Source organism: Chelonia mydas, chromosome 1 (assembly GCF_015237465.2).
Source record: "Chelonia mydas isolate rCheMyd1 chromosome 1, rCheMyd1.pri.v2, whole genome shotgun sequence".
Lineage (NCBI taxonomy): Eukaryota > Metazoa > Chordata > Testudines > Cheloniidae > Chelonia > Chelonia mydas.
In genome coordinates, this window is record NC_057849.1 from 16662081 (window position 1) to 16672348 (window position 10268).

Here is a 10268-nt window from a genome sequence, read left to right on the forward strand (position 1 = left end):
AAATCCCAAGGTGAGTTTGCAGGTTTGGAACTCTGAAAAATATTTTTCTACTTTTAAACTGAGCACAACTGATATGGTGAGAGACAATAAACATGGAGTCCCTTTATGTCATTTTTACAGAGTCGCATTTCAGAATACGACTGCATTTTAATCTAAATAGTTTGACTCCCACTGTATTGATGGGAAGTAACATAAAAAATGAACAAAGGACTAAGGACTGCACACTGAGCTATTTATGCTAGTAATTCTCTCGTCAATACCACGAATAAGCCTACAGTAGCTAACACCAAACCTAAAGAAAGGCATAGCAAAAAGTAGTTTTGTAAAACCAAACGCAGAGGTTTTTCACATAGAGGTATCACTTTATCCAAACTTTGACATAGGTTAAGGGGTAAGGCTTTCAGATAAATAGTTTCAAGTTAGACCAATCCCTAACCAGAGATGCCATTTAAATAGAGTTGTAACAGCTGCTTAGAATAATTAAAATGCATTGCACAGAATCAGTTCCCTGGCAATTATAACAATTAAATGGACATGCCATACATCATGATGCCAATTTAGTGGAGTCATCTGAATTATGATTGAGTCCTAACCTGTGCATTTATACTGGATACCCAGATGGCTGGGCACCATCACTGGCTAATAATATTACTTCTTGTATTTGACTCATTTGAGTAGTAACAAGTAAGCAATGTAATGACACTTTGCAGAGTGGAAATAAAAGGATCTTTGATTCTTTAGTGCAGCTTATTAAGATCAATGTATTAGCCCTCTTCCTTCAATGGATAAAGAGAGAAAATGGTTTTGGAAAATCATGCTAGTGTGAGCTACATATTAACCTGTCTAGTATACACATTCTTTTTGGTGGCATTAGTTCGCTGAAGTGTACCTAGAATAAGTTATCTCTGTCTTGATATGCAGTCAATGTTCGTTTGCATACCCTATATTTGAATATACTGTAATGTACCTATGGAAATGTTGCTTTGTTATTGGAGGGGGAAAAAATTCTTTTCCTTTACTTTTTACTTACAGTTTTAAGAATGAGACGTGACTTCGAGAACTTGGTGCATATAGGCTATGGTGATGAGTGAGATATAAAGGCACAGATGGATATAATAATTTACAATTCCGAGGGCAGAGGCTTCATTCCATTTTACTTAAGATGCAATGCTGAATGCAAAATAATACCTTGTCTTTCCTGAAGAACATTCAGTAACTTCTTGCAATAGAGTGCAGTTTAATAGAAGTTTATATAGGTGCACAGATAATTAGGTGAGGGATTTCCTCGCTATAACAGAGATTTTGTGCCACTTAAGCTTGCAGCATGCAACAAGAGAAGGATTTCAATGCATCACCACCCAGAAAAATCAAATTTTATCCTCTCGCAAAAGATCCTGAAATCCTTATTGGCACTATCAAGCAGATGACTAATCCAATATTGCCAGCCCCAAACTTGCCAAAATCAGAGTCAGACCCCTCAAAATTATGAGATTGGCTTAGAAACCATGAGATTTAAAATAAATGTTCAGTTCTTTTTATTTGCCTTCTGGCTTGTGGATGCACTTGGACCATGTTTTCAAGGTTTTTGCCACAACTAGGAGGGCTTTAAGAAAAATGTCAAATATCACAAGATTCATGATGAATGGCAAAATTAAATAACATCTGGCCTTCTTCAAATAACCTATGTCTTCAAATCATCATTCATTTAAAAATAATCAATTGTATTTTTGACATATTAAAAATCTTATTTTAAAACCCCATTTCCACAGGATTCTACCAAGGATCCTCTATTATTTAAAAACCTATAGCGTTCATGCAGATAAATTTTTGTATATGTATTGCTATATATAACTTATATCCTATCCTTTAGCGCTGGGAAGGAGAAGGTTGGGGAAAATATGTGAAAAAAGAGGTTTCAATTCTTTGCCCAAGAAATAACCTTTTTCTTGGTTTTATGCTGTGACAAATAAATAAATAACCTTTATGCTTGGTTTTAATGACAAATATGCTTAATAAAGTAAGCAATACAATCTGAAAGAAAATGAAACAGAGAAATGTTACTGCAAGCTGGTGCAGTGGGTCACCGAGTTCAGCCAGAACTAAAAGTCACTGGTCAGCAAGGCTCCATCCTCTAGGTTTTATTCTTGAAGAAGGTTAGAATGCATTGGTTACAACCAGAAAAACAAAGGAAAAGTTGTTTGCCATAAATAAACCCAACTTCATGTACAATCAATCTCTACAACAAATGGATTGTTTCCCTTCTCAAAGGCTATCTACTCTTCGGCCTGGTGAACATAAGAACAGCCATACTGGGTCAGACCAAGGGTCCATCTAGCCCAGTATCCTGTCTATTGACAGTGGCCAGTACCAGATGCTTCAGAGGGAATGAACAGAGCAGGGCAATTTCAAGTGATCTATCTTATCTTCCAGTCCCAGCTTCTGGCAGCTGGAGGTTTAGGGACACCCAAAGCATAGGCTTGCATCCCTGACCACCTTTCGCTCATAGTAATTGATAGACCTAGCCTCCATGAACTTATCTAATTCTTTTTTGAACCCAACATTCCATAACAACGAGTTCCACACGTTGACTGTGCATGGTGTGAAGTACTTCCTTTTGATTGTTTTAAACCTGCCACTATTAATTCCATTGGGTGATCCCTAGTTCTTGTGTTACGTAAAGGGGTAAGTAACACTTCCTGATTAACTTTCTCCATATCATTCATGATTTTATAGACCTCTATGATATGCCCCCCACAGTCCCAATCTTCTTGATTCCTGCTTGGATGGAAGCTGTTCCATATCCCTAATAATTTTTGTTGCCCTTTTCTGCACCTTTTCCAATTCTAATGTATTTGTTTTTGGAATGGGGTGACCAGAACTACATGCAGGATTCAAGGTGTGGGTGAACCATGGATTTATATAGTGGCATTAGGATATTGTTTTTCGTCTTTTATCTAACCCTTTCCTAATGGCTCCTAACATTCTGTTAGCTTTTTTACTGTACTTTGACTGGATGTTTTCAGAGAACTATCTACGATGACTCCAAGATCTCTTTCTTAAGTGGTAATGGCTAATTTAGATCCCATCATTTTGTATTTATGTATAGTTCGGATTATGTTTTCTAATGTGCATTAAGCTGTGAGAAGAGTTCCAGATTTTTCTGGATTCCCCTTATAGTTTGATCAAGTGTCCAGTGCCCAATCCTACTTCATTATCTGCCCCTAAGTTCCTGCTTGCTGAAAATCAGATAGGGCCTCTGTCAGATGGATTATAGCCTTCATCTCATAATTCTGCTACTGTATGTGTTGAATGGCTCATTTATATGACCTGATTGTTATGAACAGTTTAAAAGTATAACCTAATTCTTTGAAGTCAATTGTAAGAAGGAGCTCCCTTATGGCTCTGGTGCCTCCTAGTGGCCCATCTGGGGATTGGCTCACCATGTGGTCTGACACCCCTTCTGATTGCTCAGCCTGTCGTCCCACTCACTTTGTAGTCTCACTCATGCTTCCTCATAGCTTAGCCATCCAGGCCAGTCACACTGAAGTTCCCCCATTCCAGAGTATTATCAAAATCCATTCCAAACTGTCCCCAGCAGTCTCCAAATAGGCTGCCCCTTGCATGCTACTCCCACAATGGCTTGTAAGGGAACCCAGGCCCATCCTCAACACTGGGTTCCAATCCAGGGACCCTTGACCCAGCAGCTTAAGTTTTTATTCTTCCAGCTCTTACTACTTCCCTGGACCACTTCCTACACTGCCTATTACAGGCCTGGCCTTGCCTTGCCTTGCCTTGCCTCCCTCTGTATCAGGGAGTGTGACTGTAGGTTTCCTCAGCCTTCCTCTCTGTGGTCTGCTCCCTGGCTTTATAGAAGCCCCACCTGTTTCTGCTTAGGTGAACTTCATCCTCAGTTAATCCTCATTGCACTCTAGCTCCCCGCCAGGTGCAGCCTGTGGCTAATTAGCCTCTCTTGCCTATATTAACCCCTCCAGGGCTAGTGGGGTGGGGTGAATGTCCCATCACATCACTACAAAAAACTATGTCAGGGTTTTGGTTTTGCATTTTTATTCTTCCAAAAATGTTATTTGTGGCAGCCATGTATTCTAGTATTCTATTGTCTGTGCAAAGATATTAACACAATGGGTTCAGAAACAAAACACTGGATCTAAATTATTACAGTGGTTGAGTGTATGTGATCAACCATATCTCAGTCTAGTGGCTGGGCTCAGAGACTAAAAGAGTCTGCTAATTTCTCACAGCTAGAAGAGTTCAAGTAGTAAAGGCCTGTGTTTTTGGTGCTGACAATCCAAAGTCCCAGCCTCACTGAGGACCATGGTGTCTGCATGTATGTGGCCACTGATTGTTACACGAACACCTCACTACTTTATTTAATTGGATTTATAAAAACAAGTTCAAAAGAAAAACTACTCACCCTAGGGATACTAGGCACCCCTTAAAATTGTTTAATCACACAAACTTTATGGTTTGGGCTTCTCTCTAGAAAATATGTAATCTTTTCCAACAGAGATAACGTAAATTAAAGCTGCTGTAGGATTACCCAACAAATGATTGGTTTGTAGAATGCTGCTATATCTTGTGGTCATAAAAAGCAATTATGTATACACAGCTTATGTAAAGAATTTATATATTCCAATTAAAATTGCAAGCTGGTGACCTTGAGCTGACCTTTTAGAGAACTATGACTGCTTGATCCTTTCTTCATGTAGTCATATGAGCATATAATGGAAAATTCCATGCTGACATGTCAAGCAAGCTGCAAATCAAAGGAATGAATGATGATCCATATGTCAGCAAACCGTATATCATTTCATGTTTTATATATATATATATATATATATATATATGAGCCAGTCCAATCTTCCTCTTCTCTGGCAACTTGACAAGAATGTGAGGAATCTCACCCATAGCAGGACCATAGAAGTGGGAGGCAACTCAGTGACTAATTCCCAAATTGCCCTTCATGACAACTTAGGACACCATAAATAGTAAGGCTGGCCCTTGCTAACCCACTCCTTCCCCATTTGTCTGTCTTAGCATCATAGAAGAAGGGACCTCAATATGTCATCTAGTCCAGTCCCTTGTACTCAAGGAAGGACTACATAATAACTAGATCATTTCTGACAGGTGCTTGTCTAACTTGTTTTTAAAAACTTCCAATGATGGAGATTTCACAACCTCCCTAGGCAACTTGTTCCAGTGCTTAACGACCCCAGACAGTTAGGATGCTTTTCCTAATATCCAATCTAAACCACTTTCAGAAGCCGTCACTGTGGGGCATTCTGGGACAATATAGTTGGTACAAACACTCCTGGTGAGGACACATACCGCTGACACAAGGATTGTAGTTGTGGACATGCAAAAACTGTTCAAGTACTGCAGTGGCTGTATGCTGACATAATTTAGGTTGACATAATTTCATAGTGTAGACATGCCCATAGAATGGAAGAATTACTTCTCCTGTCTTGCTTACAACACTCCTGCTGATACATCCCAGAATGTTTACTTTTTTGCAACAGTGTTACACTGCTGACTCATATTATCTTGTGGTCCACTATAATCCCCAGATCCCTTTCCACAGTCCACAGAAGCCCTTTCTGAGCTTTGGGGGAGGTACCCACAGGTGAGGGCGGTGCGCAGAGCCCTCTGCCCCTCCACCCCCCAGGGGCCACAGGGACATGGTGCCGGCTGCTTCTGGGAACGGTGTGGGGCCAGGGCAGGCGGGGAGCCTGCCTTAGCCGCGCACTGCTGCCACCCCGGAGCTGCTCAAGGTAAGTGGCGCTGGGCCAGAGCCCGCACCCTGAACCCCTTCTGCACCCCAACCCCATGCCCTGAGCACCCTGCCGTACCCTACACCCCTCCTGCACCGCAACCCCATGCCTTGAGCACCATGCCGCACCCCACAACCCTCCTGCACCCCAACCCCCTTCCCTGAGCTCCTTCCTGCACACTGCACCCCTCCTGCACCCCAACCCCCTGCCCTGAGCCCCCACCGCATCCCTCCTGCACCCCAACCCCTTGCCCTGAGCCCCTTGTACACTCCGCACCCCCTCCCACACCCCACACTCCCTCTCGCATCCCAACCCCCTGCCCCAGCCCTACATTCATGGCCCTGCATGCAATTCCCCCACGCAGATGTGGCCCTCGGGCCAAAAAGTTTACCACCCCAATGTGGACTGTAAGATCATCAGGGCAGGCACTATCTCTTACTATGTGTAGTATGTACAGGGCCTACCATAATGGGGCCCAATCACTAGACAATACTGTACTATAATACAAATAATTAATAATAATTATTTCCTGAAGTGAAGACAAATGGAAGGCATATTTTCTTAGGAGTCGGATGATGTACAGTGCATATTTGAATGTATAATAAGCTACATATGCAAAAACAGGTTTGTACAATTGTGACGAAGGCTAAAATTTTGATCCTATATGAGGCAATTGTTAACTTGTAACTACATGTGTGTTTAGAGCATATGAAGTGCTGCATTTTATTTATTTCTTTACTTTGATGTCCTTGTTTGTTTAATATAAAGTAGCAGCACATTTTAAACTCCTAGGAACCCTTATGTTCATGCTTGCTCCTAATTGTTGATCCCTGATTCAGCACTGCCAGGGATCAACAAAAGAACAGGTGGTAAGGCACAGCTATGCGAGAGAATTTATTTTGTTCTGTTTACTCTGAAATGATTTTGCAACTTTGCTCTGAACATTATACTGACCTTAAGCTGAAAGTAAGGTTTTGTTTTTGTTGGTGGAAGGCAACATATTCATCCCAGTAGGCACTGCCTCTGCAAAAAATTTACTGTCTATATCAGTGGTTCTCAAAAAAAATTTTTATGGACCACTTGAAAATTGCTGAGGGTCTCAGCGGACCACTTAATGATCTTTCCAAATGTTGTTTGACTGTTAGTTAACTATTGTAAAACACTTTGCATAAAAGCGCTATATAAAAAAACCTTAATAATAATTAACTTTTTTTGTTCTACAAATAAAAGCACACAACTCATATTTTAATATCAGTAGTCTTACCTTTCTAATGTGATGGATGTGCCCTCTCTCCCCTGCTGTGGCAGCCCCCAAACTGGGCCTGGGAAGGAGGGGGGGTCTCTCCCTCTCTCCCCCCCCCCCCCCCCCACAGCAGCCACAGAGCTGAGGCTGAGAAGGAGGGCTATCTCCCCAGAGCAGCCACAGCCCTGGAGCTGGGGAAAGTTGCTTCTTTCTCTGGCCACCGCACCTCTGCACATCCCAAATTCCTCTCACCCACTCTTCTGACCCCACTGCCCCCTCCCATCTACCCCCTATTCCCCCCCAAGACCACCACCTCATCTTACATGTGTGTCTTCTCCAGGGTCCAGACATCTAATTAGTGGAGACACGCAGGCGTGGCTCCACTAATTAGGCGGGTGGCCCTTCATTCTCTCGAGTGCGGCTGCCCAGGCACACACCTTAAAGGGAACTATCCGCGGACCACATGAATGGAGTTCGCGCACCACTGGTGGTTCACAGACCACAGTTTGAGAACCTCTGGTCTATATGAACCTTGTTCAACAAATTGCAAGTCAGAAAGTAATTCCTGAAAGTTTTGAAAACATAAGGTAATCTTTGCTGCCATCTTCTGGAAAATTATGTGTATATATGCCCAGGTATGCTGAACTCTGTCCTTTTCTGCCCTTGCAGATACACTCTGTTTAGTACTAGCTCAGCTGCAACAATCACTGATAACCACTGACAGCAGTGGTTTAGTTTCATAGTGCAAGGGGACTCTTGTCCCCTTACTAAAACTCAGTGGGGGTGTTTTGGTTGGCTAGCTCCCGGTACCAAAAGGGGAAGGGTCGATGGGAAATCAGGACCCTGAGACTGACAGTCCCCAGGGGCAATGGGGAGAGGCCAGTGCTCCAGGTCAGCCTGATTGACAGGGTGGGCAGGCTAATCAGGGAGTCAGGAGGCCAGGGTGGGTCCCGTCTTCCGTGTGAGCTGGAATTGCCTGGGTCAGAGAGAGTGTGGCCAAGCTAAGGAGAGACCAGGGTCCCAAGCTGAGCTGGGAAGCAGAGCCATGCCAGCCAGAGGGGCCAGAAAAGCAGCCCAGGAAGCAGGTCAGAGCTGGAAGCAGAGTCACAGAAGCAGCCCACAGAGCAGACCTGTCCTGGGGGGAGAGCTGCAGCCACAGAGCCAGAGACACAGCCCAGGAAGAGAGCAGATCCTGTGCTGGGAGCAGAGCTGCAGCCACAGAGCCAGGTGTGGTGAGCAACTGGGGCCAGCCAAGGTGGGATCCTAGACAAAGGGCCAAGCGCAGAAAGACACCCCCAGCCAAGGGTCCTTGCAGGCCAGACTGGGAGGGGAACCTTAACCTATCGGGGGGCTGATGCTGGGAAGAAGGGTCCCACCACCCAAAGCCCGGAGATGTGTGGCCACCACCAGAGCAAGTGTCCAACCTGCAGCCTCCCTGTAGCACAGCCAGGGACTGAGAAGGCCTGGGACCTAAAAGAAACAGACTGTAAACTCCCCTGACGTTCCAGAGACACTGTTTGTAATGTTCCCTGCCACAGAGTGGGGTGATGTGTTTCCTTTAACCTTCCCATTTTGCCTTATTCTTTTTTAAATTAATTGTTGGTTAAACAACTTGTATTTGCTTTAAATTATATGTAATGATTAGTGGGTCAGGGAAGTGCCCAGTGCAGAGATAGTACTCCAGAGTGGGGACACCCTAACCCCTGTCCTAGGTGACCACAGCAGGGTTGGGGGTCGAGCCCCCCAGGAATCCTGGGCCCAACCTTGTCGGGGTTACGAGGTCTCTGCCAGACAGGAAGATGGAAGGGAAGTCCTCAAGGGCAGGGAGGCCTCTGGGTAAAGGCAGTGGGAGCGAGGACTCAGATTCTTTCGCTAGCCCACTTCACCGGGGTAGTGCAGAAGCCAGGAAAGTTCCCCACAATACCAGGACCATTCCCCGGCTTGCTATAGGATAGACGAGACTCTGGAACCAGTATCTTTACTGACCACTCAGAAGCCAGGACAATGTGCTTTCTACCTTATGATCACAACTACAGAATGTCAGAGGGGTAGCTGTGTTAGTCTGTATCCACAAAAACAACGAGGAGTCCAGTGGCACCTTAAAGACTAACAGATTTATTTGGGCATAAGCTTTCGTGGGTAAAAAACCCACTTCTTCAGATGCATGAGTGAAAATTACAGATACAGGCATAAATGTATTGTGACGGTGCTCCCCATAAGGCTTTATGGAAATATGCTTATGAATATATACATGACATAACTGGAATATGTTTTATGCTACATATGCCATGTAACATATCTATGTAAAGGTCATGATCTATTGAATATATTTATCCTATTTCTATGCATGTATCATTGTTGTATTTGAAGTTATGAATATTGGCTGTATACTTGTTTGATTTTAAATAACCAGATTTGGTCCGCTTCTTTAGAAAGGAATTTGCAAGTTAAGTGCCCAATCAAGAAGCACTTAATGCACAATGGATCTTGGAAGGCTCCAATCCACATAAGAAGCCTTCCTGGAGACATTCAAGACAGCATGTGGGCGATGGCTGTTGCCTGTAAAAACTGAGTCATGCATGGACATGTGACTTGCCCATGTGACCCCACAACTCCATTTTGTAGCTAGATTCTACAAAGGGGGAGGGAGGGGTGTCCATCCACAAGAGAAAGTCTATTTAAACCCCTGGGAGACCCCTCCATTTTGTATTCAGCTGGCTCAAGAGATAGCCTCTCCACCACCAAGGATACCTGAAAGAAACTGGAACAAAGAACAGTAACTAACGGGGGTGTGAGTGATTGCTGGACCCAGACTAGAAGGAGACTAGTCTGTAAAAGGAAGCTTACCGGAATTCCTCGGAGGGTGAGGTTTTATCTGTATTCAGTTTTCTTAGACATAGACTTGTGTATTCTATTTTATTTTGCTTGGTAATTCACTTTGTTCTGTCTGTTACTACTTGGAACCACTTAAATCCTACTTTCTGTATTTAATAAAATCACTTTTTACTTATCAATTAATCCAGAGTATGTATTAATACCTGCAGGGGGCAAACAGCTGTGTATATATCTCTATCAGTGCTATAGAGGGGGAACAATTTATGAGTTTACCCTGTTTACGCTTTATACAGGTAAAACAGATTTATTTGGGGTTTGGACCCCATTGGGAGTTGGGCATCTGAGTGTTAAAGCCAGGAACACTTCTTAAGCTGATTTCAGTTTAAGCCTACAGCTGTTAG